Here is a 27,141-nt window from a genome sequence, read left to right on the forward strand (position 1 = left end):
GTGTGTATGTGTGCATATATGTATATGTGCATATATGTGTATGTATATGTGTGTGCATGCATGTGTGTATGAGTGTATGTGTATGTATGTGTGCATATATGTATATGTGCATATATGTGTATGTATATGTGTGTGCACACATGTGCGCATGTATATGTGTAGGCATTATATATGTATGTGTATGTATATTGTGCATATATATAAGTGTGCACATATGTGTGCGTATATGTGCATGTGTGTATACGTGAGTGCATGTATGTGTATGTGTTGCATGTATGAGTACATGTATGTGTTCATGTGTTCACGTGTATGTGTGTATATACATCCACCTATACATACACGTACATACACACAGTTACCTAGAAAGAAACCACAACCAATCACAATGATACATCAAAGAGCCACAGGAGGGTGCCCCCCAGGCCCTCAGCAGGAACCCCATGTGCGTGTGCCCTGGCAGGGGAGGCCGGGGGGTGCTGCCAGGAGCAGACGTGTTTGAGTGTCTGGGTGAACCTCATCCAGCCTGGAAGACTGATGTGATCAGAGCACTGACACTCACTGAGAATATCAGAGAACTCCTAGCTTTTCTCTCCCGTCTTGGTGGAAAAAAAAAATTGCAATTTCTCACGGCTGCAGAATTGAACTGTGACGTATATTTCACAATTTACGTGGTTGGTTTCATGTACTTTTGGCAGTCCAATCACATTTTCATAGTTATGAGAAAAAGCTGTTTGCCTGGGAAATTAAAGGGGTGCCTTCTGTGCCCGTCCCCTGCTGTTGCGAGGCTCATGAGGAGTCGGGGTTGAGGATGTGAGGTGAGAGCTACACAGTCTTTGACTTCAGCATGATTCTGGGTGACCTTACTCTGCACGCTGGCATTTGGGTCCCTGTTGTCTGCCACATCTTCCCTACCTGTCCCCCAAGCAGGGGCTTGGAATGGCCCGAGCCTTGAGTAAAGACGTTGCCTCCGCTATTTATAATAGATACAATACACAAGACTAATAAAGCTTATTAGGCTTGGTTTTGGGTATGTTAACTAGTTTCACCATTTGTAAAATGGATCCCAAATGCCCATCTCCGCTGGCTACTCCCAGGGTTGAATGAGAAACTATCACCACGGCCAGTGCACCACGTGGGTGCTGGAGGCAAAGAGTTTGTCTCTACCACGCTCTCAAAATCACCGCCTGCTCCAGATGTGCTGGTCTGTCTTTTTACGCTTTCTTCTTTAATCTACTCATTCAACTGTTTACCCATTCATTCACGTGTTCATTCCATCACCCAATGAATATTTATTGAACATTTATAATTACAAACTGTGTAAGACCCTGGAAGAAAAGCAACATAATTTTCTGTTGTGTAACAGCAGAGCTTGGCTAAGGCTCAGGGGGGCTCCCCAAGAAAGGGGCGTTTGAACTGAGATTGGAGAATGGAGAGGATAAGCATCCTGCATGTCTGCCCATTCCAGCCTCTGTGGATTTGTCTTCCGTCTTTTCCACCAACTGAAGTTCTTTAAAGACCCAGCTTGATTTCTGTCCTCTCCGTGAAGTCACTTCCCAATAAGGCTGCCTTTGCCCGGCACGCTGCTGAGGGGCCCTGTAGGAATTAGAGCTTGTCCCCCACAACCTACCAGTCAACAGAATGTGTTGTTCTCTGTCTCAGTTGTGTCTCATCTCCCCAGCCTGACTCTAAGCAGGCGGCAGTGCTGTCCCTCCTGTCTGCCCCTCATATACCCTCCGTGATGCTGGCCACCAAGAAGATAGAGAGAGAGAAATATTTGCCGCCTGAACTTCTGTGTGGACAAATGTCACATCATGAGTGAACGATGTTAGCACCAGCTGTGCACAGAGCTGGGGTGGTGTAATTAAGACCCTGTCAGCCTTATTATTCCCTGACTAATTTGTTCTTTCAATGAATCTTCCCTGGCTATAATACATCAGATGCTATTTGAGACGCAAGGGGTCACATCAGGAAATCAGAGACCCCTCCTCTGGATGAACTTATCTGGCAGAGCCCAACACAGAGCAATCAACATATAAATAATTTAATTCTATAATAGAATAGAAGACAAGAGCAAAAGGAAAAAGAAATTGGCCAAGTAATAGAGTTTGAGAGGTCACAGGGCGGAGGCAGCAGTAACAAGAGGAAGTCAGGACAAGTTTCTCTGAGATGACATTTGAGCACATTCTTGAAGTGAGACATGTGGTCACCTGGGGGAAAGTGTTCCAGATAGAGGGAATGGTCCATGCAAAGGGCCTGAGGCAGGAAACTGCCTGGTGTATTGGAGGAATAGCCAAACAAATGTGGCTAAAACTAAATGGAGGTTGAGGAGACAAGGCGGGCCGGATCACGAAGGACTTGTGGGCCTCCCGAAATATTTGGCTTCTGCTCCTGGTGAAATGGATTTGTGTCCTAGCTCTGTTAGCTGTGAGAACATGAGAAAGCAGTTCGACTGCCCCCCTCCCCTCGCTGTGCCTAGTGATCTCATTTGTGCAAGAGCAATGATACTGCCACTGGTAACATCAACTCCACCATAGATGACTGTGGTGAGGAGGACCTGAGATAAGGCTCTCAGTCCAGCGACTGGGACACAACTGTTGACATTTGTTACTATGGCTGCATCGGCATGTCTATGACCTCTATTAGCTTTGCAAAGGGAAAGGCACTACCCTTTAGTGAATACCTTCTGCTATTCACAGTAGGTTCCTTCCCTTACATCCCAACTAAGCCACTTCCCGAGTCCTTGGGAGAAGCGGTCCAACCTCTCTTTTGTTAAAAAAAGTTTTTTTTAACATTTATTTATTTTTGAGAGACAGAGAAAGAGAGAGACAGTGTGAGCAGGGGAGGAGCAGAGAAAGAGGGAGACACAGAATCTGAAGCACGTTCCTGGCTCTGAGCTGTCAGCACAGAGCCTGACGTGGGGCTCAAACTCACGAACTGCGAGATCATGACCTGAGTCGAAGTCAGATGTTTAACCGACGGAGCCACCCAGGCACCCCTGACCCCTCTTTTAATTGATGTGCAAACCAAGGTTCCAGAGATGTGAAGTGGCTGACTGAGGGTCTGACAGCCAGTTCATGGTTCAGCAGGACTTTGAAGATACCACTTTCTACTCAACTGGAACAAGAGTAAGAGAGCAGAAGATGGAAGTGACCCCCTCACCGACAAGGATGCCCTTTGTGTGAACAGAGTGTGGAGGCACTGGAGGGCTGCTAGGGGCCCAATTCCGCAGAGATGCCGACGGGATTTCACATGGCTGTTACTAGGAATGTCCATCATCTCCATTCTGTTTATAACTTAAAATCCAATTTTCTAGAGCTCTGCTGAAAGATCCTTACATTGCCTTGGGAGAATAAGAGCCATCATGAATTCTAAGTACCAGTACAGACCTCAATATTTAGATATTTCCTGAAGCTATTCTGGCCACACCATGGAAAGGAAGAGGGATGACTTGGGCCTGGGTCCAGTATTCTGCCCTTGTCCAGACGGAAGAAATATTGGCATGTATGTATAACTAACTTAAACCAATTGCAGAATTTAGAAAAAAAGTCTGTATGGAGTTCAGTTTGAGCTCAACAGAGTGAATTGTTGGTACTGAATTCTGGTGTGATTTGATTGAATGTAGCTATTTCTTCCATGTCCTTTCCACACCTTTTTTTTTTTTTTTTTTGGTTAGAACTTAACAGTGAGATTTTAGAAAGTCTTAGAATTTCTTATTTTCAAGGATATTTGAATTGGGGGAGAGACATGCCCTGTAGGACATCTGTAAGCACCTAAGCTACCATATGTGTTCCCTCAACTGAATGCACGGGCCTTTCTGAACTCATTTATCAATCTGAACTCCTGAGCTAGTACCTCAAAGAGTCATGGAACGTTCTGGAATTAAGAGCAGAGGCTGTGCTACCTTTGTCTCACTGAAGAAGATCAGTCCTACCACAGTCTTTAATTAAGATAAGCTATCATATATGGCATTTAGACTTGGCATAAATCAGAATGTGAGGCTTACACAGAATATGGCTATAAATTTACTAGAACCCTTGTTCAAACCTGATAGATTTCAGGTCAAGGAAGCCAGCCAAACATTTAGTGAATCCATTGATTGGGCTGCTGCCAATAGGCAACTTGAAAGAAATCCATTCTCAAGAGCTTGAGCTGCAGTCCACTGCAGTAGAACACATGAGGAAGAACACTGTCTGAAGTTCATTTACAGGTGATCCATTATGAACCTGTGTAGTAATTTACATTAATGAATACCTAGAAACTTGAACACAACCATGGGATGAAGGAGTCAGCAAAAGTTTGCTTTGAGGTGAGCATGGACTTGCATGATGGGCAGCAAACACGCAGCAACCACACTCTTCCTAAATTGTAACAACAGTGTAAATCACTAGGGACCATCAATTCTGTATGGGTTACACTTTGTCCTTATACCAACAAATACATATATGCACATACACAAGACACACACATACACACTCACACACATACATACACACATACATTGAAGGTCTTGCTATTTATTTGTATCTCTTTCCTATAGTTGGTCAAAAGGCTAATTCTTGAGTAATCACACATCACGGATGTGCCCATGGAAAAGGGCAAACCACAGCTGGGACAGCCTGGGGTTTCAGTGCCCCGTTCATTTGCTTATTTGCTAAGTCTGGGCACACAACTATGAGTTGGTCAGGAAAAGTCCCTCCCCTCATGAAGTGGACCATCAAGTGGGGTCGAAGGGAGGAGTCAGACAAGAAACCAAAAGTGGGTAAGTCTTGTGGTGATACCTGCCATGCAGGAAAACGCAGAGAGTGAACACCTCAGAGTCAAGGTAGAGGGGATAAAGGGTGCAGATGTGCTGTTTTTACAGTTGTCAGGGTAGACCTTTCTGATATGTGACATTTGAGCATAGTCCTTAAGAAGGTCAGTGTGGGAGCCATGTAGAGTCCTTAAGAAGGTCAGTGTGGAGCCATGTAGATATCTAGGGGAAGAACATTCTAGAAAAAGGACAGAAGATACAAAAGCCCTGAAGTGGGAGTGTGCTTGGTGTGTTTGGGGAAGGGCCAGGAGCCCAGTGTGGCCAGAACAGTGTGAGGGAGGGTGAGAGGAAGGGATGAGGTCATGGAGGTAATGGGGCTGTAAGGGCTTTTAGTCTGAGTGACCTGAGAATCCACCCTGTCCAAAACTGTCTCTCGCTTAGGCTGGAATTTAAAAGATGGGATGGGTAACGAGGGTGGCATATAGGGTGTCAGTCAAGGGCATGGAATTGGACAAACTTAGGTTTGAATCCCAGCTCTGCCACCTATGAGCTGGGTGACCTGGGACAGACTATGCAACATCTCAGAGTCTCACTTCCATTGCTATAAAATGGGGCCTATAATGCCTCCCTCACTAGGGCCACTGGAGAGATCAAAGCAGACAGTAAATGTGGAATATCTGGTTCAAGGTTGGGTCTCCAGGGCTTGAGAGATGTCCCAGTCTTCTTGCACTGTAGTTTTTATCCTTTATTATTATTAATTTTTTTAATGTTTTATTTATTTCTGAGAGACAGAGAGAGAGAGAGAGAGAGAGAGAGAGAGNGTGACCTGAGAATCCACCCTGTCCAAAACTGTCTCTCGCTTAGGCTGGAATTTAAAAGATGGGATGGGTAACGAGGGTGGCATATAGGGTGTCAGTCAAGGGCATGGAATTGGACAAACTTAGGTTTGAATCCCAGCTCTGCCACCTATGAGCTGGGTGACCTGGGACAGACTATGCAACATCTCAGAGTCTCACTTCCATTGCTATAAAATGGGGCCTATAATGCCTCCCTCACTAGGGCCACTGGAGAGATCAAAGCAGACAGTAAATGTGGAATATCTGGTTCAAGGTTGGGTCTCCAGGGCTTGAGAGATGTCCCAGCCTTCTTGCACTGTAGTTTTTATCCTTTATTATTATTAACTTTTTTAATGTTTTATTTATTTCTGAGAGACAGAGAGAGAGAGAGACAGATGGAGAGAGAGATAGCGTTAGCAGGGGAGGGTCAGAGAGAGCGAGGGAGACACAGAATCTGAAGCAGTCTCCAGGCTCTGAGCCAGCTGTCGGCACAGAGTCTGACGCAGGGCTCGAACCCACGAACCCTGAGATCATGACCTGAGCCGAAGCTGGACACGTAACCGACTGAGCCACCTAGACGCCCCTGTAGTTTTTATCCTTTAGAGACTTGACGCTGGTCCCCGGCACCCTGGCTAGGGCTTATGATGTCATGGCAGGGCTTTTCCCAGGACTCTGTGGGGTGGAGACCTAATGGCAACTGTTGAGTTCACCAAGAACCTCCTCTTGGTAAGCTTGGGGAAGCAAGGGAACACCACGGCTGGAGCTCTCATTCCAGACTAACCTGTTTTCTAGATGCCCCCACCTATGGCAGGAGCCTCCTGGGGCTTTGGAAGACGTCAGGGCAGGCTCCATTTCCCATAGCCTGACCCTAAAGACAAGCATTCAAATGCAAGGGGAGAACACGGGCCTGTCTTGGCCAACCCTCGTCCATCTGGGTTCAGGCTGGCCTCCAATGAAGTCTGGACACAGGAATGAGTCCCTTTGTCTCTCTTCAGGTGTGAACAGTGCACCTCCAGTGAGTCCCCAAACCCATCCGGGCAGATATCTTCAAGGGCCAGAGGGAACTCCAATTTGTTAAAGGGACATGGTTTTTTCATAATGTGCTTCTAACAGAACTGTCTTCCCTGCTGGAGAATGCCAAACATCCAAAGCTAACGTATGAAGAGCTTATGTTAAACCAAAGCGTATTTGTTGACCCAGAGATCAGGTGGGCTCAGCAAGCAATAGGGACCTGGAGACCTGCCTGGCCCTTCTTTCCTCTGGCAATGCAGCTTAGGAGGCTTCAGTAGGATCACCTAGAGGCTGGGACAATGATGTAGGAAATTAGAGTAGCTGGGAGGTGCTGGGAGAATGGTTTCTTTGTGAAGGGGTCCTTCGCAACGTAATCATCTTGAATATCTCCCTGGTGTTTGCCCTTACAAGGTCCCCTATGTGTCTCTGACTTTTGGGACCATCATGTATAGGGCAAGTTGTGCACTGCACAACTCTAGAGGGCGCCCTTTTAAGTCAGCATCCACGTGAGTGGTCCTCAACAGGACTGTGTTGTGCGGGTGAACTGAGTCTTGCAGGCAAGGGGGCCTGCACAGTGTGGAGCAGTGCACCTTGGTGAAAAGAGCCTGGACTATGACATCAGATCCAAGCTCAAATCCCAACCCTCTTATTTGCCACAGACTCTCAATGCAGGGCCTAATTTCTCTCTGCCACAGCCCTCTGATCTACAAAATGAAGTAATTCACCTTCTGAGCTCAGCCATGGAGGGGATGAAATGAAACCAGGTATATAAACTTTAATAATCTTGAGAGTACTCTCTGTGGAGTGTAATCTTGGTGCCAGAACACCCTTTAATCTTCACAACACTCTGTGATGTTCCTCATTCCCTAGCAAAGACAGCTGAGATTTAGAGAGGTTAAGCAGCTTGCCCAAGGCTGTCATGTTAGTTGGGCCTCTTTCGATTTTGTCAGAAAGCCAACTCAAACTAGTTCAAGCAAAAGGGTGGATTTTGTTGTGTCAGGTAATAGAAGTGTCCAGGGTTGCCTTCAGGCACATCTGTATCCAGGTGCTCAAGTTATGTGCCTAGTAGTCAGCTTGCCCATCTACTCTGGGCTCTTTTGCTGTTGCTGTGGATGCCTTCCTTCTCAGGCAGACACTCTTCCTGCACAGACAAGGCTGGTGTGGACAGTTTCTGGCTTGTTTGGCCTTCAGTGTCTGCCTTCTCTGAGAGAGGAAGTCCCTCTTCTCCAACAGTTCCAGTTGAAAGTCCCAGGAGAGAGCTTTGATCGGCCAGGCCTGGGTCATAGGTTCACTTATGGACCCAGGGTGTAGGAATCAGGCCACGTGCAGCACATGGACCAAAAGTGAGGAAGGAATTGGATTCTAAAGGGATAGGTCCACTGAGATCATAGAGTGGGTCCACGAAGGAAAGGGGATGCGAATCCAGTGGTGCCTGTAGTTTCCATAAATGGCATCTGCTAAACAGACCCACCGTGTTACTACTATCATCGAGACCACATGCACTGTGGGTAACTCAAGTCTTCAGAGGCTTGATTTCTGGGTAGCATTTAAATTTTTTCCTAAGGATTTTATATCCCTTAGTTGCCCCATTGCTGTGTCAGAGATGTTTTAATAGGAACGCAAGTTAACGGGTGTGAAAAAACACATAAAAAAGTCTAAAATGACCACGATGCCAACTATTTCAGGATATCACCACATCATGACCCTATGAAAAATGATGAGAGTATATGCTATTTCCTTCCATTTTACAGAGGAGGAAGTAGAGAAGTGTTTAAATAGTTTGACCAACTGCAATCTGAGGTTTGTGTTCAGGTGAGGATGAAACCCAAGCCTCCCAATTCGCAGCCCAAAACTTGTCAGTGGACAATGTTTCTCAAATTCTATTCTAAGGAACACCAGGGTTCCAAGGAAGGGCATTGCTGGGGCAGGGGCTGAAGAGACGGGCTTAGAATCTTCAAACCAGTTTCCATGGGACTAGCTTCTTGCTTTTTCTGCTTATAGAAATAACAATTTGTGCAAGTTTTTAAAAATGTTTATTTACTTATTTTGAGACAGAGCAGGGAAGGGGCAGAGAGAGAGAGAGAGGGAAAGAGAGAGAATCCCAAGCAGACTCTGCACTGCCAGCACAGAGCCCAATGCAGGGCTTGAACCCATGAACGGTGAGATCATGACCTGAGATGAAACCAAGAGTCGGACACTTAACCAACTGAGCCACCCAGGTGCCCCAATGATAATTTGTGCAAGTTTTATATGAAAGAATGTTTTCACCGTTCTTAGGAGTTACAAAACAAACCATTGCTGTAGAACAAGTCAGCCCTGAGACAAAGAAGCCCCAACCTATTTCATAGTCAGAAGTTGAACAGAGTTGGGGAATATAATCAAATGAGCTTCCACAGGGGAAATGTTTTTTCTACCAGGATCATAAGGAGAATGTCAGGGACTAAAATCTAAGCTTAGGCAATGGTCTAAGAATGCTCCCATGGCCCACAGAAGGATTATCTGCCGTCTCCCAGAGATCCACCTCCCTCCTGGACCACACAGTAGAAATTCACAGTAGAAATTCAGTGGTGAGGCCTTCGGTGCATTGCACCTTCTGGGTATGAGGATGTTTCACAGATGCTGTTTAACTGAATCTGAATATAAGGCATCACCTGTTTTTAACCCTTTAGGGGACATCTGAACCAAACACAACCATACAGTGAGATTCTTCAGTTTGGCTTTCCTCCCTTGCATGTACAGGGGAAAGGTAGGAACAGAAGTAAAACACAAATGACTGCTTCGTGTACTTCACCAAAAATAAAGCTTTGGAAGGGCGGGGTGCTGCAGACGGACCCTAGACGTGCCTTACGCACTGTGTGGCCCTGTGTTCTGGGCTAGGCTAATACTATAGGTCTTCCGCCTACCCTGCTGAAGGCAACGGAGGGCTCCTCCCCACGGGACTTGTTATAGTGATTTAATTCGTGTGCTCATGCTGATTGGGCACCTGTTTCTAGGGCAGTTAGCTGAGTAAACACTCACGGGTGTCCTTGGAAGCATACTCACATCAGATCTCATCAGAACACAGAATGTGAAACTCACCAGCCAAAACCAAAACACCGGCTACAATTGAAGTTTAAAATAACAAAGGTGAGAATACTGATTTGCCTATTTTCTTCTTTGTTCACTGTGGTCTGGTTGAACGGGTTCCTTCACTGATGAGATTCCTCTCAACTTTTGCTCTGCCAATACACGTTGAGAATATCAAAGACAGACCTTCCAAACCCCAGTCACCGAGGTTTTAAAAACTCATTTTGCAAAGTAATGACACTGGTTTTAGAGAATTAGCCTGAGACCCCCAAGAACCACACGCATATTCATTACTTTATTATCTATATCTTCTCATCTGTGCAATAGGAAACCAGCTGGAACATAGGCTGTAGGTGATCAGTTCATTTGTAGCTGTTCATTTAGACACTGGAAATGTCTAATAGACCCTAAACCCAGCGCTCTACAGGGCAGGGAGGGGGTCCAAGGCCCACATCAGTACTTTGAAAAGAGATGCGCACAGGAGTTTTGTGGCTAAAAGAGTCTGGGAGATTTTCCTTGGAGATTCACCACGCCCGCCAGCACAACAAAGGTTGTGCAAAGTTTGGAATAAAGACACCTGGCCAATGATATTCAACCCAGAAGATTTCAGACTTATCAATGGAATCTGCTTATAATCCAAAGATTACCTACCGTTTGGGAAATGGGGGTTATTGACCATCTAATGTCTCAGGATCACAGTTCTGTCACTGCCCTAATATGATAACAATAAATACATCGGTGGTGTTTAGTAGGGTCTTCATAGGAAAGAACGTTTCAAGTGCTAACCAGGGATACAGAGATGTGTCACCTCTCATGGGGGCTCTCCTCGTGTTCTCCAAGGATGGAGATTTCAAAGCTGTGGTTGGAAGATGGATCATCTCAATTAATATTTTAAAACTCACCGGGAGCTCTTCCCTGAATAATGTGTGAGAACAAAGATTTATCGTTGATAGAAGGTGATTGGGAACCATTTACATCCTCTTAAGGCGGACCCCTACACAGACAGGATGCGCCCTCATCCCTGAGAAACCCAGGAAACGGGTAAATTCTTCGTGGAGCAGCGAGAACAGGACACAGGCCTTGGGCACTCCTGTCCTGTGACGAGAGAGGGACTTGGAGGGGCAGAGGGTTCACGGGCAGTAAGATGAGAGGCAACAGGGCGGGGGAGGGGGCAGAACACAGAACTTCAGACTGAGGTTCAGATCCTGTCTTTCCCACTTTCCCACTCTGTGACTTTGAGAAAGCCATTGGCCTTCTCTGAGCCTCAGTTTATTTCCCTGTGAAGTGGGAGTAAGAAATTATCTTTACAGGGTCATTGTGAAGAGTAAATAAGACATATTTATGACTGCGTGTGGTATGCGCTGGCAAGGTACACTCTGCATAGGGACCCAGAGCTACCAAAAGACCAGCTTCCCCCGCCCCTTGAAAATGCTCCATAAAACTCACATGAGGGGGCACCTGGGTGGCTCAGTCAGTCATGTGTCCGACTTCAGCTCAGGCATGATCTCATGGTTCATGAGTTCTAGCCCCACGTCAGGCTCCTTGCTAACAGCGCAGAGCCTGCTTTTGATCCTCTGTCTCCCTCTCTCTCTCTGCCCCTCCCCCACCCATACTCTCTCTCAAAAATAAATAAACATTTTTAAAAACTCACATAAGAATGAAAAATAGGGGCTCCTGGGTGGCTTGGTTCGTTAAGCGCCCAACTTTGGCTCAGCTCATGATCTTGTAGTTTGTGGGTTTGAGCTCCACATTGGGCTCTGTGCTGACAGCTTTGAGCCTGGAGCCTGCTTCGGATTCTGTGTCTCCCTTTCTCTCTGTCCCTCCCCTGCTCGTGCTCTGCCTCTCTGTCTCTCAAAAATAAATAAATGTTAAAAAACAAAGAATGAAAAATATAGGATCAATTGTCTCTTCCCATAAGCTTACTGAGCACTCAATATGAATGACTGAACTTGAACTGCAAGCCGGGGGTTTCAGACAAGAATTCCCAGGGGGACAGTTCCTGGGTGGGGAGAGGGTCACCCCAAGCCTCCACCTGGCCATCATTTCTGCACATGCAGAAGCCTGACTTTTATTTGTACTCACAGAAGTGTCCTGGTGATGGACTCACCAAACACACAAGACAACGAGTGATGAACCAGGAGCTAATCTCACAACTTTCTAGTAGAAGAAAACCCTTACTTCAGCACTGGGGACTGCCCTTTGGCCTGCTTTACTTAGATCCAGCCACAGACAAGAAGTTGCTCGGGGAGTATACAATCAGAAGACAGGAGTCGGATCTCCTAAAGAATTCCTCCCTCTAGCCAGGAAAGTTGGATTAATTGTCTAAAAAACAAGGCTTGCTCTCTAGAGAGTCTCATTTTCCTTGCTTGATGCTGATAGATTCTGACGAATTCCTAATCTCCAATTTCATTTTCCTTTTCTTTGTACCAAGAGCACCAGAAAATTTACGACATGCTTCTATAGGTAGAATTTTCCATAGAATTCTCTAGGTAGATTTTTTTTTTATTCTTGTGCATTGATAGTAACAGCAGCAGACACTATCTACTGAGTGCTTACTATGTGTCCCACACACTGTAAAATACTGTAACTCACACTATCTTCTTTAACCACCATAACAAGCCTGCGTAGCCTTAGACTTTACTGGTAAGGAAACCAAGACCCAGGAGGTTAAGTAACTTTCCCTGGGACCATGCAGCTGGGAAGTTGTAAAGCTAAAATCTGAACTCAGGTCTTCCTGATTTATCCACTCCACCTTCAGTAAGATTTTTCCAGGGTCCTATAAGGTTCACATCTGTTGGACCCACAAGTCATTTGAACGGCTATAGGATAAATCCTAGTTTCATTAGTAACTCTGTATGGACCATCTCCTGTAATGGGTATGTCTAGGGATGCCAAATCTGTATATGTAGTTCTCTTGTAGTTTTTGTTGCAGATGATGACATTTTTCTGATGTCCCCAAAGACTGGAACCATTCTTTAGGGTCCTCCTCACATAGCCTGTGCCTATAGTATCCACACAGCTTCCTGCTTTTGCTCTGGCTAGTAGGGACTTCTTCGTTCACCTTTAGGAGAAGGTGGAGGTCAATTTAAGCACCTTTCTTTCCAAATCAGCAGCCAGAGAAATGCCAAGAACCTTACTACAATGCTTTTGCTTTTCATAACAGTCACATTGACTCAGTAGTCAGCACAGAGCCCGATGTGGGGCTCGAGCTCACAAACTCTGAGATCAACACCTGAGCCGAAGTCGGATGCTTAACCGACTGAGCCACCCAGACATCCCAGAAACCATTTCTTATATTACTGTCCAGGTGAATGTTTTCTAATTCACTGCTGAAATGTCACTTTGGCACAACTGGACTGCCGCCTGATGCTGTATCAAGAAGTCACTCTCCAGTGACATTCAATGACATTGCCTATCAAAGCAGAATCCATCAGCACCCAGTCCTGCTCTGAAGACATGGCTGGACAGTGAGTGCAAATAAATGGCATCACAGTGGCATCAGACATGGGATGGCACATAACCAGGTGGCGCCACACTGCTGAGTCCATTACAGGAATCCCCGAACGAGACACTGCTGTACGCGCTGGCGCGGACCAGAGCTCCTGCCTCTGGACCTTGGAGTTTCTCTTTCCACTTCTCTGCAAACCCTCAAGCAGCCCATTACGTCCTCTGCCCTCAGCTACGCCTTCTCCTGCATGTTCATATCTATCTCCCCATGTGCCTGCCCATAGCCCTTGGAACCCGTCTTTGTTTCCCCCGGCCCCTTCCTCTTGCCAGACTGAGAGTGACGCCAGGGACATGCCCGGTGGCATGTGGGCACACGCTGGAGGTGAGCTTGTTGCCTTAGTGTGGGTTCTTCCAGCAGCAGATCCGACACAAGTGAAAAAGGGGTTCCCTGGGGAAGCAGGCTAATGCTGATGGGGAGGAAGGGATACAAGGAAGGGCAGACTGCCTGTAAGCATCTCCCAGTGTGGCACCCGGGTGGCTCCATCGTTGAAGCTTTTGACTCTTGATTTCAGCTCAGGTCATGATCTCACAGTTCATGAGTTCCAGCCCCACAATGGGCTCTGCACTGACAGCTCGGGGCCTGCTTGGGATTCTCTCTCTCCCTCTCTGTCTCCCCCTACCCTGCTTGCACAGTCTCTCTCCATCAAAATAAATAAATAAACTTTAAAAATATTATTTTTAAAAAGGGCCTCCTATCAAACCTGCCACCTTGGAGCGTGCTTGAAGATGAATCTCAGGGGGAGCTTTGGGAAACGGTGCAAAGTACAAGCTTCAGAATTATTCCGGCCAACTCCGGAGGGCCATGGGTCGGTGGCTGCATTCCTTATTAGCTGGTCTACACCTGGAGGCAGCACAGCTTTGGGTGTGCCGGGGGGAGAGGGGAGGAGAGAGGGAAGAGCTCTTATCAGCACAGAGATGCAGACAGTAGCAGCTGGAAATCAACTGAAGCACCCAGAAAGGTGCACAGAACCCAGGCAGGGCAGTGACTGTCTATTTCCACCTGCTATACATGAGAGAGAAAACCTATCCAAGATCATCCGTTTCACCTCCCAAACATATCCTGGTCCTGCCCACTGCTCTACCTTCTACCACTGCCCTAGTCCTAGTGTCTGGATTAATACAACAGCCTCTGGACTGGTTTTCCTATTTTAACAAATTTTAGAAAAACATAGTGTATGATACAATAGTTCATGCACACTGGGAAAAACAGAGAGAATCAAGGGGCATCATCGAGCTCTGCCACATCTTAACACATCTTGCCTCCCTTTCTTCCTTAATGGCATGGAAGTTTTGTAGATGGAGCTGAAGCTCTCTGTGCATTGTTTCTTGATCTCCTTCTCCTCCAGTCTTCCNCCCTGGCATTGTGCTTTTGCAGTTGCATCCCTGCTGATGCACGCAGCCCTGGTTCGATCATTTTAACTGCTGTGCAGTATTACGGTATGAAAGGACACTGCAAGTTTTCACCTGTTTTTCCGTTAGTGGGTTATAGGCCGCCCCTCTCCCCAGATACCACAGAAAGGGTTTTTTCCCCTATTACGGATAGTGCTGCAATAAGTATTTTTTTGGCTTTACCAGTTTCTTTATAAGCATGTGGGAGTCTTTTTTGGGTATATTCCTAGAATTGGAAATGCTGAATCTTAGAATACGCACATCCACAGTGTTACTAAATATTGCCAAATTCCTCTCTAAATTGAACTAATTTGCTCTCCCACGGACAGGGTATATGGAGTTCTGTTTCTCTACCTCCTCCTCACCAATGCTTACTGTTGTCATTATTAATTTTTGCCAGTCTGGTCCAAAACATGTCATGAGCCTTGGATGTTTCTCCACCTGGCTTTCTGCCCCTCCTGGAGCATCTGGCCAGCCAGCCAGGGTCGACGGGGGTGGAAAAAATCCCCTTGCTTCACCGTGCATTGATCTGATGCCTGGGGAGGTCCAAGAGCCTGCTTTGGTGCTCATAGGCCATTTAGGTCTTTTGTGAATTTTCTATTTATTCCCTTTCTCTTTAATCCTGATACTACCCATCTTGTTTTTACTGAATCGTACTTTTTAAAATACTCTGGATCCTACCTATTTCTGTTTATTTGTTTGATATGTAAGTACCTATTTCTACTCCAGTTTGTGCTTTTCCTTTGTTTGCGGTGACTTCTGTTTTCTACATATTTTCAATTGTAACACAGATTAACCATATTTTATTTATCACTGGTATACTTTGAAGAAATGTCATAGGGTATTTTCCCATATTGTCTCTTAAATGTGTGAAAACTTTACCTTTTTAAGTTAGGCTTTCTCCACTTGGAATTGATTTTTATGGATTGAGGGAAGGATCTAATTGATTTTTTTTTGCACGCAGAAAAATGGCATTCCCAGTACTACCTTTTTTTGTCAGTTCGTGCTTTTTCTCACTGATTTATAATGCCACACCTATTATGGATTACGTTCTTGTATAAATACGAGATAGAGTCTGAGTGCTCTATTTCATTCCATGGATCGACCTTTGAGTCAGTATCATACTGCCTTAATTGCTATAACTTTATAGTGTCTATTTGGAAAGGAAAGTCCCTTCCCCATACTGTTCTTTTTAAAAGTTTTGTTGCCTCCTTGCTTTTCCACATACATTTCCATAGAAAATTCTGTTAGGCTCATGATTAGAATTATATTAACCTTATATACTGATTTGGGAGAATTTCCATTTTAAAACATGGATTCTCTCTACTAATGAATACGGCCTATCATTCCCACTTCTCTGGGTCATCTTTTATGTCTTTCAATAAGTTAGAAATTACTCCATAAAGGCTTATTCGTAGGTACCTTTAAGTTTTTATTGCTAATGTATATGACATCTTTTTAAAACCATATTTTCTAATTATATTGGCTCATGTGTATACGGAGTTTTATATGTCCGAATTTGTTCCCAACAAAATTGCTGAATGCCCAACTTAGTTTTATTGCTTAGTATGTACAGTCTTTGAGTTTTCTAGGTAGAAAATTGTGTTGTTAAGTCATTGTTGCTTTCTTCTTTCCAATTCTTAAGTATTTGAGCACTTTTATTTTAGGTGTTTCCTGATAAATGCAGAGAGCATGTAGATTTTGATTATTCATCAGGGAGTCTGACTTTCAAATGCTAGGATTAGTTTGTTTACACCGTTTGTGATTCTTGATATAGGCGGATTTATTTACTGATACACTGGGATTTATTCTGCCACTCTTATTTTGTACTAGCTAGGTGTTGTGTGTGTTCCTTGGACTCTCCCTCTTTGCTTCCCTAGTAACTATTGTATTGGCTATTCCCTTTTAATCTAACATATTGCTGGGGCACCTGGGTGGCTCAGTCAGTTAAGCGTCTGACTTTGGCTTAGGTCATGATCTCACAGTTTGTGGGTTTGAGCCCCGTGTTGGGCTCTGTGCTGACAGCTCAGAGCCTGGAGCCTGTTTCCAATTCTGTGCCTCCCTTTCTCTCTGCTCCTCTCCTTGTGCATGCTCTCTCTTTCTCTCAAAAATAAATTAAAAAAAAAAAACATTAAAAGAACATATTGTTTCTATTGAGTGTCTTAATTCACTTCCTTTTTTAAAGAGTCTCTAAGTCATAATTTTATTATTGTTGTCTGATTCATTTGATGCTTGTTTATATTTAATGGTATATTTTCCAGTTTCATGGCTTAATATAGCTTTTTCTGTCTTACTATGTCTTTCTTGTTTTTTTGTCCTTCTTTCTCAACTACACCTGTGAGCAGCCCCTTCAGGAAGGTTCTTTTAGTGTTAAAATCATCCTTGCCCACCTGAACATGTCTTTATTTTGCCCACACTTTTGGATGATAATTTGTTTTTGTAGGTAGTCTGAAGACACCACTCCACTGTCATCTGGATTATCTGACAAATGTACTCTGGTCATTGTCCCCTGCACTTTTCCCCTGGGTACTTTCAAAGTCTTTTCTGTGTATTTGGTGTTCTCCAGTTCCACTACTGTGTGTCTAGCTATAGATTTACTTTTATTTATCCTTCCTGTAACTTCTTGTACATCCTCAATCTATAAATACATGTGGCATTGTATCATGGGGCTGCAGTAACAGATCACCGCAAACTTGGTGACTTGTAACAACTTGCATTTATTCTCTCTAGTTCTGGAAGCCAGAAACCAAAGACGGTGTCCCAGGCCAAAATCAAGGTGTTGACAAGGCCATGCTCCTTCCGGAGGCCCTGGGGGTGAAATCTGTTACATGTCTCTCCCACCTTCCAGCAGCTGCTGGCATTCCTTGGTTATAGGCCATGTCATTCCAACTTTCCAGGCCAGTATCTTCAACTCCTTCTCTGTTCTGTCTTTCCATCGCCTTCTCCTCTGTGTGAATTTTCCTTCGGTTTCCCTCTTATAAAGGACCCTTGTGGCTGTGTTTAGGGCCCACCTGGGGAATCTATCTCAAGATCCTTCACTTAATCATACCTACAAAGACATTTCCACCTAAGGTAACACTGAAGGGTTCCAGAGATTAGAGCTGGATAATCTTTGGTGGGGGGGCATCATTCAGTCTACTCTATACCTCTACCATCAAAAGTTAGTAAATTCTCAGCCATAACAGCCTTGAATATTGCTTTTTCCCAGTTCTCTCTGTTCTCAGATTCTGGAACTCCAATTAAAAGTAAGTTGAATTCTTCCATTTACCCTTCTATTTCATTCAACCTTTCTGTTGTATTTTTTTGCCTTTTACTCCATGCAATACATTCTGAGCGGTTTATATCTATCTTTCTGTTTACTTTTTTCATATCTGACTGTTTACTTTGTCATCTAAAAAGTAGGGTTTATTATTTTTACCTAGAAATTCTTTCAAGCTATTTTTTTCCTTAGAGAGGGTACAAATGAGCCAGAGCAGAGAGAGTAGAAGAGAGAGAATCACCGGGGGGAGGGAGGGAGAGAAAGAGAGAGGGAGGGATGGAGGGAGGGAGAATCAGGTCTTACCTAAAGCAGGGCTCAAACTCACAAACTGTGAGATCATGACCTGAGCGGGAGGGGAAGTGAGATGCTCAACTAAGCCACCCAGATGCCCCTAAGCTATTTTTAAAAACTGCCCTTTATCTATCCTTGGAGCGTCTGTCACATACTATTTTTCTTAATGGCCTTTTTATGGCTTCAATCATTTTAAATATATTATGTTACCTTTTACATAGTTACTTCACATCATCCCCCAGGTCACTCTGTCATCTGACTCTCGCACATGCTGACACTCTTCCCTGTGCATTTGTGATTTGAGACTGGAAGCTCATTCTCAGCAGCACTTCATCTGTGGGAATTTTGTGTGACCTGGGTTGAGACTGTTTGTCTCTCTCGGGAAGTCATGCGTTTGCTTTTCCTGGATTCCCCCATGGAATCTAGATTCCGCATCACTGTTTTCTACTGGTGGTTGAGCTCCTTCTCAACTTGGGGATGCTGGGGTGATGTGGGTAGTATAAATTTGAACCCAAATTTATGTGAGACCAAGTTCTTGGCGTTGATTTTCAGAGGATTATCTGTTAACAGAAACGAGACCAAGTAACACAAGCTCTGTTGTTCTCTACTGGAATGCACAGGTAGTTTCCCTCCATCGACACTTCCATGCGGCAGGGAGCATGAGCGCTCCCAGAGTCCTGCCTTCATGGGGGGATTCTCAGTTCCTACTCTGTACTTCCCTGGAGTCCAAGACCTCAATTTCTGTACCTTCCTAGTCATAAAAACTCTAGCCCCTGTGTCATCAAGGTGGTCTTTGACTTCCCATTCGGTTTCTGGTCCCTCAGAACACTTGTACTTTCTTGGGACTCATCTATGCATCTTAAAATGAGGTTTGCTTCATTTGTCAAGCATTTCTAAGTGGCTGTGTGGGAGAGTCGTCTCCTCAGTCACTATGCCTCAGCCATGCTAGTCTTTCCCACAGTTCCTAGCATACACCATGATTTTCTTTGAATAAAAGCTCTGTATTAAATAAAAGCCCTCTGCCCAAAATATTTCCCCAACTGGCTTTTCTGCATCCTTCTGATCTCAGATTACATGTCAGCTCTTCTGTGAGGTCCTTCCTGAGCTCATCTCCACACAATGACTTCAATTATCCTTCATCACATCCTTTCCACTTCCTTCATGGAACTGCTCATGATCTAAAACTGCCTTGTATATTTATTTGTGCACTTGCTCATGGTCATGATGCTTCCTAGAATAGACAATGCAGGGATCTCACCTGGCTTATCCCACTCTGTACCACCAGCAACTATTCTAGTGCCTGACCCAGAGTGAGTAAATTTCGTTTAAGTATTTGTCGAATGAACAAAGTCACGTCCCAAAGTCACAGGCTCTCAAGAGACTGTCCATGCCCAGGACACACTTGGAGTAAAGCCATGAAGTTCTAAAGAGCTAGGAAAGGGGCGCCTAGGTGGCTCAGTCTGTTAAGTGACAGACTTTGGCTTAGGTCATGATCTCGCAGTGTGTAAGTTTGAGCCCCACATTGGGCTCTGTGCTGACAGCTCAGAGCCTGGAACATGCTTCAGATTCTGTGTCTCTCCCTCTCTCTGCCCCTTTCCTGCTCATGCTCTCTCTCTCAAAAATAATAAATGAAACATTAAAAAAAAAAAAGAGCTAGGAAAGATACATCCCCATGGCCTGAAGTCTTTTTGCACTGTACAAATTCCAATATTCAGAAAATTCAGACCCCAGCAAAAGTGGAAGAGTTTGCATAGAATGTTTAATTATAATCAAACCATTAGATTTCTCTCCTTGATAGGTCCCCACTGGGGTGTCATTCTTACCTTGTGCAAGTCCTGGCCCTAGAGACAGCTCTTTGAGAATTAGGTACCTGCCTGGTTTACCTAAAGTCAAGCAAACCCATCCCCCAGAGTCCCACGGAGGTGATACATTGAGCTGACAGTAAGTAAATAAGTAAAAGTAGTGCACAGAATCCACACATAGTAGCAAATAATGGGATCTTAAAAAAACAAATTAATTTTCTCATTGTGAAAACAATATAATCACTTTCCAGGAGCTCTAAAAATAGAAAAAAGAAACCAATCATAATTTAAGACCTACCATAAGCTGCAGTAATCATTCTAGTGAATATATGTCTGGTTTTTAAAATAATATTAACTCCATTTTTTTTTGGCCATCCTTTCTCAAGTACTTACTATATGCATGATCTCAGTTTATATAATGCTTTGAACTGGGTGTGATCAATTTTCATTTAAAAAGGAGATCACAAGGGCATAGAGAGGTCAAGTAACTTGCTCAAGTCTCCAGCAGGCAATGGCAAGTGAAAGCTTGACCCCAGGTCTGTGTGATTCCAGGTCCTATTGAAGCCTTTTCCTATAACTCTGATTTGCTTTGACCCACCCTCTTTTTCTGTGGGGCTGTGATCTCATGTAACTTTGTATCTCCTCTTCTTGTGTTTCCCTCACTAAATATCACAACCTGTTTTTATCAATTGTTCAACAGTCTATAAGTACCTCTTTTAATGATTAGCAGGATATCTGATCATATTCCCTCATTCAAGAAGGGCAAACTGTCCACTTTGGGAAAGGAATTCGCCTGATCTTGTAAAACTGAACACTTGCACACCTACGACCCAGAAATTCTTCTCTTAGGAACATATCCTAGAGAAAAAGTTAGAAGTGGGTCCAAGCTGCTATGGACCAGCCTGTTCAGAGGACCATTGTTCCAATGGAAAAACTAACAGAGACCCAACTATCAACAGGATGGATCTCTCTAGTACTGTCTGAATATACAACCATATGCAATGGCGTGTTGAATATTACTGATACGATACTGGGTGAACAAAGCAAGTCTCTGAAGCTACCATTTTTATGAAGCACAAAAACATGCAAATCTAAGCAATGTTTGGACACTCATACATGGGTCCTAAAACTATGTAAGCAAAAAGAAAAGAGACAGAAGAAACATAACATTCAGACGGAATTCTGCTCTGAGTTCAATGTGTTAATTCATTCAGTAAATACATATTGAGCACTTACTAAGTCCCAGTTCCTCTGATCACTTTCCTTATGCAGCAGTTTATTTACTCCTCACTCCAACTTTATGAGTTACCTTTTAGAGATGAGGAAACCCAAGACTGAGAAAGGGTAAGTGTGATGGATAACTTTATGTGTCAACTTGACTGGGCCATGGGATGCCCAGATGTTTGGTCAAACATTAGTCTGTGTCTTCCTGTGAGGGTGTTTGTTGGATGAGCCTACTATTGAACTCAATAGACTGAATAAAGCAGATTGCTCTCCTTAACAAGGGTGGGCCTCAGCTAATCAGTCAAAGCTTCCAATAGACCACAAAGGTTGACCATCCCCCTGAGTAAGAAAGAATTGCTCCTGCCTCACTGCCTTCAGACTGGAGCACTGGCTCTTCCTGAGACTCCAGCTTGTCAACTCTGCAGGTCTTGGGACTTCTCTGTCTCCATAATTGCATGAGTCAATTCCTTATAATAATCTCTTTCTTTGTGTATGTATATACACACACCTCATTGGGTTCTGTCTCTCTGGAGCAGCCTGACTAACAGTAAGTAACACGCCCAAATGCCACTCAGCTAGAAACTGGTAAACAGGCCCATTGGACTTCAGAGCCAGAACCCTTATCCACCCCAAATGACCGCTTCTCCAACACAACCTAAAACTACTCTCACGGGACCCCTAAAATCAAAAAATAAATTTATGTGTCAAAACTGTATAAACTGTATAATCTGAATGGACAGGCCTTCTGCAAACCTGTATGATTCTCAGTTTAGATGCTTCACGAATCATTCGCTTTCTTCTTTGCCAGGCATGCAACCAATTTCTAATGTCACATTTGGACTCCAACAGGCTCTTGTCCAATACAAAGTATTCTATATTCCTCACTGGTTTCCTTCAGAGTAAAAGAAAGAATCTGCATTTCAAATCACTGTGTTTGTTGTTATGACAACTCACAGCCTGGATCTGTTCTGAGCAGCGGGATGCGAAGTCCCGAGTTTGAAAGCATTTCATACATGTAATTCAGGAGGTCTCGGAAAGGGGTGGTTCTATTCACACACACCACCGTCCGCCCCATCCCGCCATGTACAAAGATGAAAATGTTTCTCCGCTCCCTTAATGCAAAAATGTATGAAACATAAAGATTGCACAAAAAGCATGTAATCAGAGAGGCTCTCCCAGCAGGGAATCAGGGCATTTGTGTTTTGTTCCACACCCGACTTTGCAACACTGTGACAAAATGTCAGGCGACAGAGAGCACAGCCGAATTCATTGAGCCTCCTTCAAGTCAGCTCTCCTTATTCTTTTGCATATATACACATCAATGACAAGAGTTTTCATTTGTGCACGTGTATTTACGCCACGGGTTGGTTTTTGTTGTAACCGGCCACTATTACAGCTTTTGAGAACTGTCAGTGGTTTATTTATTTATTTGTTTATTTTTAAATGTTTTATTTATTTCTAGGAGAGAGAGAGAGAGACAGCGTGAGCAGGGGAGGGTCAGAGCGAGAGGGAGTCACAGACTCCGAAACAGGCTCCAGGCTCTGGGCTGGCAGTCAGCACAGAGCCCGACGCGGGGCTCGAACCCACGAACCGCGAGATCATGACCTAAGCGAAAGTCGGACACTTAACCGACTAAGCCACCCAGGCACCCCAGTGGTTTATTCTTTTGTGCTAAGCAACCATCTTAGGACTACAGCCCATTGTTCTTCTCCTACAGGTAGACATTTAAACTGTTTCTAGTTTTTCCTTTCTTTCCCAGAGTAAACAGTGCTACAGTGAACATCTTCATCCAGGTCTTAGAAGGCATCCTGGGAGAACTTCTTTGAGGTATATGACGGGAAGGAAATTGCTGGTACCTAATGTGTGCACTTTTCATTTCCCCCTGATATTAACTAGATGGTCCCAAATTGCTCATCAGGGGAGTTATTCCAGCATACCTTCCAACAGTACTGCATGTAAGGACCCAAGTTCTCATCCCCTCACCAACGTGTGATTCTATCAGATTGTAAGCTTTCCCCAGCGGGGGGCAGTGAAATAATGCGCTCCCAGCCTACTAGCGTGGTTAAGTCTCTCCTGCCACATGTAATGGTGTGGCCAATTTTCATTTCTTTTCTTTTCAAAAACAATTAAATTGTTTTTATTTATTTTTGAGAGGGAGAGAGAGAGATACACACAGAGTATGAGCGAGGAGGTTCAAAAGAGAGAAGGAGACAGAATCGGAAGCAGGCTCCAGGCTCTGAGCTGTCAGCACAGAGCCCGACGCGGGGCTCAAACTCATGAACCGTGAGATCATGACTTGAGCTGAAGTCGGACACTTAACAGACTGAGCCACCCAGGCGCCCCCCACTCCCCATTTCTTCTCTGTTCTCTTTCTTCTATTGTTGGTTATTTGTCTTTTTCTTATTGATATGTGGAAAATTCTTTATGTATTCCAGGTACCGATTCACTTACGTATTGCAAATATCTACTCCTAGTCTGTAGTTTGTCTTTTAACTTTTTTCACAAAGGCTGATAACTGAAATGAACAAAATTGATTAATTTGCTCTTCTTCTGATGTTTTGGAGGGGGGCATGCAGGGCCTTTACTAAGAACTCCTTCCCTAGTCTGAGGACTTAAAGACATGTTGTTTCATTTTCCACTAATAAAGTTTTCTTTTTGCGTATCTGTGATCCATCTGAATTTTATTTTTGTGTGTGGTGTGAGGTAGCGATACGGTTTCATTTCTTTTTCTTATTTGGAAATTTAATTGGCTCAGCCCTCCTTTGAAAGATGTTTAGTGGTTCGTGTTTGCCCTATTAGTCTGCAATGCCAACTCTATCATGCATTAAGTTTCTGTTATAAAAAAAGTTTTTTAAATATTGTTTTTGAGAGAGAAAGAGAGAATGAGTGGGGGAGGGGCAGAGAGAGATGGAGACACCGAATCTGAGGCAGGCTCCAGACCCTAAGCTGTTAGCACAGAGCCTGATGCAGGGCTTGAACCCACGGACTGCAAGGTCATGACTTGAGCCAAAGTCGGACACTTAACTGACTGAGCCAGTGGCCGCCCCTCACAGATTAAGTTTCTATATATGTTTGTGTCTGTCTCTGAGATCTTTATTCTCCTCCATCAATCCAGTAGTCTATTTCTGTATTAACATCACACTGTCTTCACTATGATAACATTAGTCCTGGTAACAGTTCTTTCTTGTTCTTTTTCAGAAATGTTTTGGCTATTATTCTTAGATGTTTACTCTTTTGTGTGAATTTTAGAACCAGTTGCTCTATTTTTATCAAACTGCCCCCTCCACCCAAAATAATTACCATTAGGACTTTGAACTGTTTTGAGTTTATGAATTAATTTGGGGGAGTGCTGACATTTATGAAATTTATCTGTTGAGTCTTCTCATCAAACAATATGGTATGTATATGTTTTCAATTATTTGAGTCCTTTATGCCCTTCAATATATAATTTTGTCTATAAGGTTCTTTCAAGTCTTTTGTTAGATTATTCACAGTTAGGTGAGGTTATGAGTTTGCTATGTGAATCAAGCAAGGGAGAAGAAGTAAATGCTTAGAACACAGGTAGGAACTCAGTTAAGTGTTAGCCATTATTAATATCTGTCGCCATTGTGGCCAGGCTATTTTTCCTATTATATTTTCTTTTTTTTTCTATTATATTTTCTAAGATATTTTGTGGTTTATAGAAAATCTATTGACTTTCTTAAACAGTAGACCTCATATGCAATAGCTTTTGGGATTCTCTTTTCATTTCCAAAATTTTACGTGTATATCTTCTTAGTCGTTCTGAGCAGATAGTCATAACTTCTGAAGATAATGAAAGCATTATGTTTGCTTTCCCAGTTCTTGTGCCTAGTTTTTTTCCCTTTTGTATTATTGTACTGTGTCGGCAAAGATTTTAAACACGGTGTTGAATAACACATGGGGAAGCAGGTGCCTTTCCTTGTTCTGAACTTTCCAGGAAATGCCTCTAGAATTCAGGATCAAGTATGATGCTTGACTTCAAGTTTTAGCACTTCTTTTTTATCATGTTAAGGGCAATTTTATCTACTGTCAGTTTGGTAAGAGGTTTCTATTTTTTTAAAATATTTTTTAATGTTTATTCATTTTTGAGAGAGAGACAGAGACAGGGTGCCAGCGAGGGAGGGGCAGAGAGAGAGGGAGACACAGAATCTGAAGCAGGCTCCAGGCTCTGAGCTGTCAACACAGAGCCCAATGTGGGGCTCGGACTCATGAACCATGAGATCATGATCTGAACCGAAGTTGGACACTTAACTGACTAAGCCACCCAGGCATCACTGTTGTTTTTTTTTATCAGGAAGAATAACGATTACTTATTCTGTATCTATTGAATAATCGTATCACCATTTTCCTTAAGTCGGTTCAGGCCCTGAGTTAAACTGATAGATTTAAAATTTCAGGCCGCCCTTGCACTCCTAAGGTAAGGCTCATTAGTCACAATGTCTGTATTTTAATAATCTTCTGGATTCAGTGTCCTGATACCCTATTTAGGATTTTCCCACCTGTGTTCTATAAATGAGACTGACCTATAGCAGTATGTTCTTGTACTGGAAGCTTCATAAAATTGGTCTTCCACCCTCTTTCGTGCTTCTTCTGAAAACTTACATACAGAAGAGATTACCTGCTTTTTCAAGCTCTGGTAAAACTCACTTTTAACATATTCTGGGCTCAAGTTATCCTTTCTACCTGGAATCTTTTCCCGCCTCACTTAAGACATTCTCAAGTTTCTGGGTCTTGCTCAAATATCACCACATCCTTATTTGTGCATCCTTATTTGACCCCCACTCCAACATCTTCTACCCACTCTGAAAATCCGCTACACTTGTTCTTTCCCTGGCAGCCTCAGATCGATCTTTCTGTACCATGCTTGCAGCATTTATGCTTTAGTTTTTTGGTTTCTTTTTGGATTTGGCCTCACGGTCCTCAAAGTGCTGAGCACAAGCCCTTGTCATAGATGCCCCACTGAGCAGATGTCAAATGTCTAGACAACATTTTTGCTCCTGCCCAAATGCACACACACACACATGCATGCAAGGCAGAGAGGAATATCACAAAAAAATTTAAAAACATTGTTTTAATCAGTTTCTGATGCTAATTCTTGCGATCAGATCACATCCAGGAGGGCCTTGCTTCTTATGCAAGAGGGACTCCAAACTGATGGGCAGGGCAGCAAAGGCTGGGCCTGGGAGAGTGCTGGGAGGCAGCAACATTTACTGAGGATTCATGGGCCAAATACAGCTTCTGGGGTACACCCTTATCACAACGGTTTATTACTCTGTACAATAGTCATCACAGAGCCCATTGCCGTCGATGGTGTGGCTTGGAGACAGCAATCCATTCCTTCTTTGCCACCTCTGCTCAGCACGGGGCACAGCGTGGATGTTGGCTAAGAAGCTAGAGAGTTCCAGGCCCAGCCCAACTACTGGTTTTACCTCCTTGGGCTACGTGCATCTGCACAATGTGTGGACTAGGAGAGAAAGCGTCTCTCAAGGAGTGCATATTTTAATGGGTGGATTGGACAAGATTTCTAAGTGTCCGTCTAGCACTTTATGATTGTGAGAGCTCAAAGTGCAAAGAGTCTAACTCTGAGAGTCTGGCTCAACTGGCTTTAAATTCACTGACAATAGGACTTCTCATGGCCAAGTTATTTCTACACTGCTCTTAAAGATGTGGATATTTCTTCCTTTGTGATTCTCTTAAGATAAAAACTGCCTGAGCTGGTGTCAAAGAAAGACATGTGAACAAAAGGAGCTTCTTACTTTGTCCTTGTCCCTGGCACCCCAAGAGGGACGGGGAAGTGGTTTACTGTGTCCAGAAGCCACCAGAGCTTACAAGAGGCCTGGGTTTGGGGATTCACATATTTGGGAAGAAGTGCAGGCATTGTCACCCCCAAATGGTTGCAAAAACTGTGAAATCAGTCATTTAAAAAAATTCAGCAACTATTTACCGAGAGCTTCATACATAAGTCTGCTAAGTCATGTGGGAAAT

This window comes from Crocuta crocuta, unplaced genomic scaffold (assembly GCF_008692635.1).
Source record: "Crocuta crocuta isolate KB4526 unplaced genomic scaffold, BGI_CrCroc_1.0 scaffold127, whole genome shotgun sequence".
Lineage (NCBI taxonomy): Eukaryota > Metazoa > Chordata > Mammalia > Carnivora > Hyaenidae > Crocuta > Crocuta crocuta.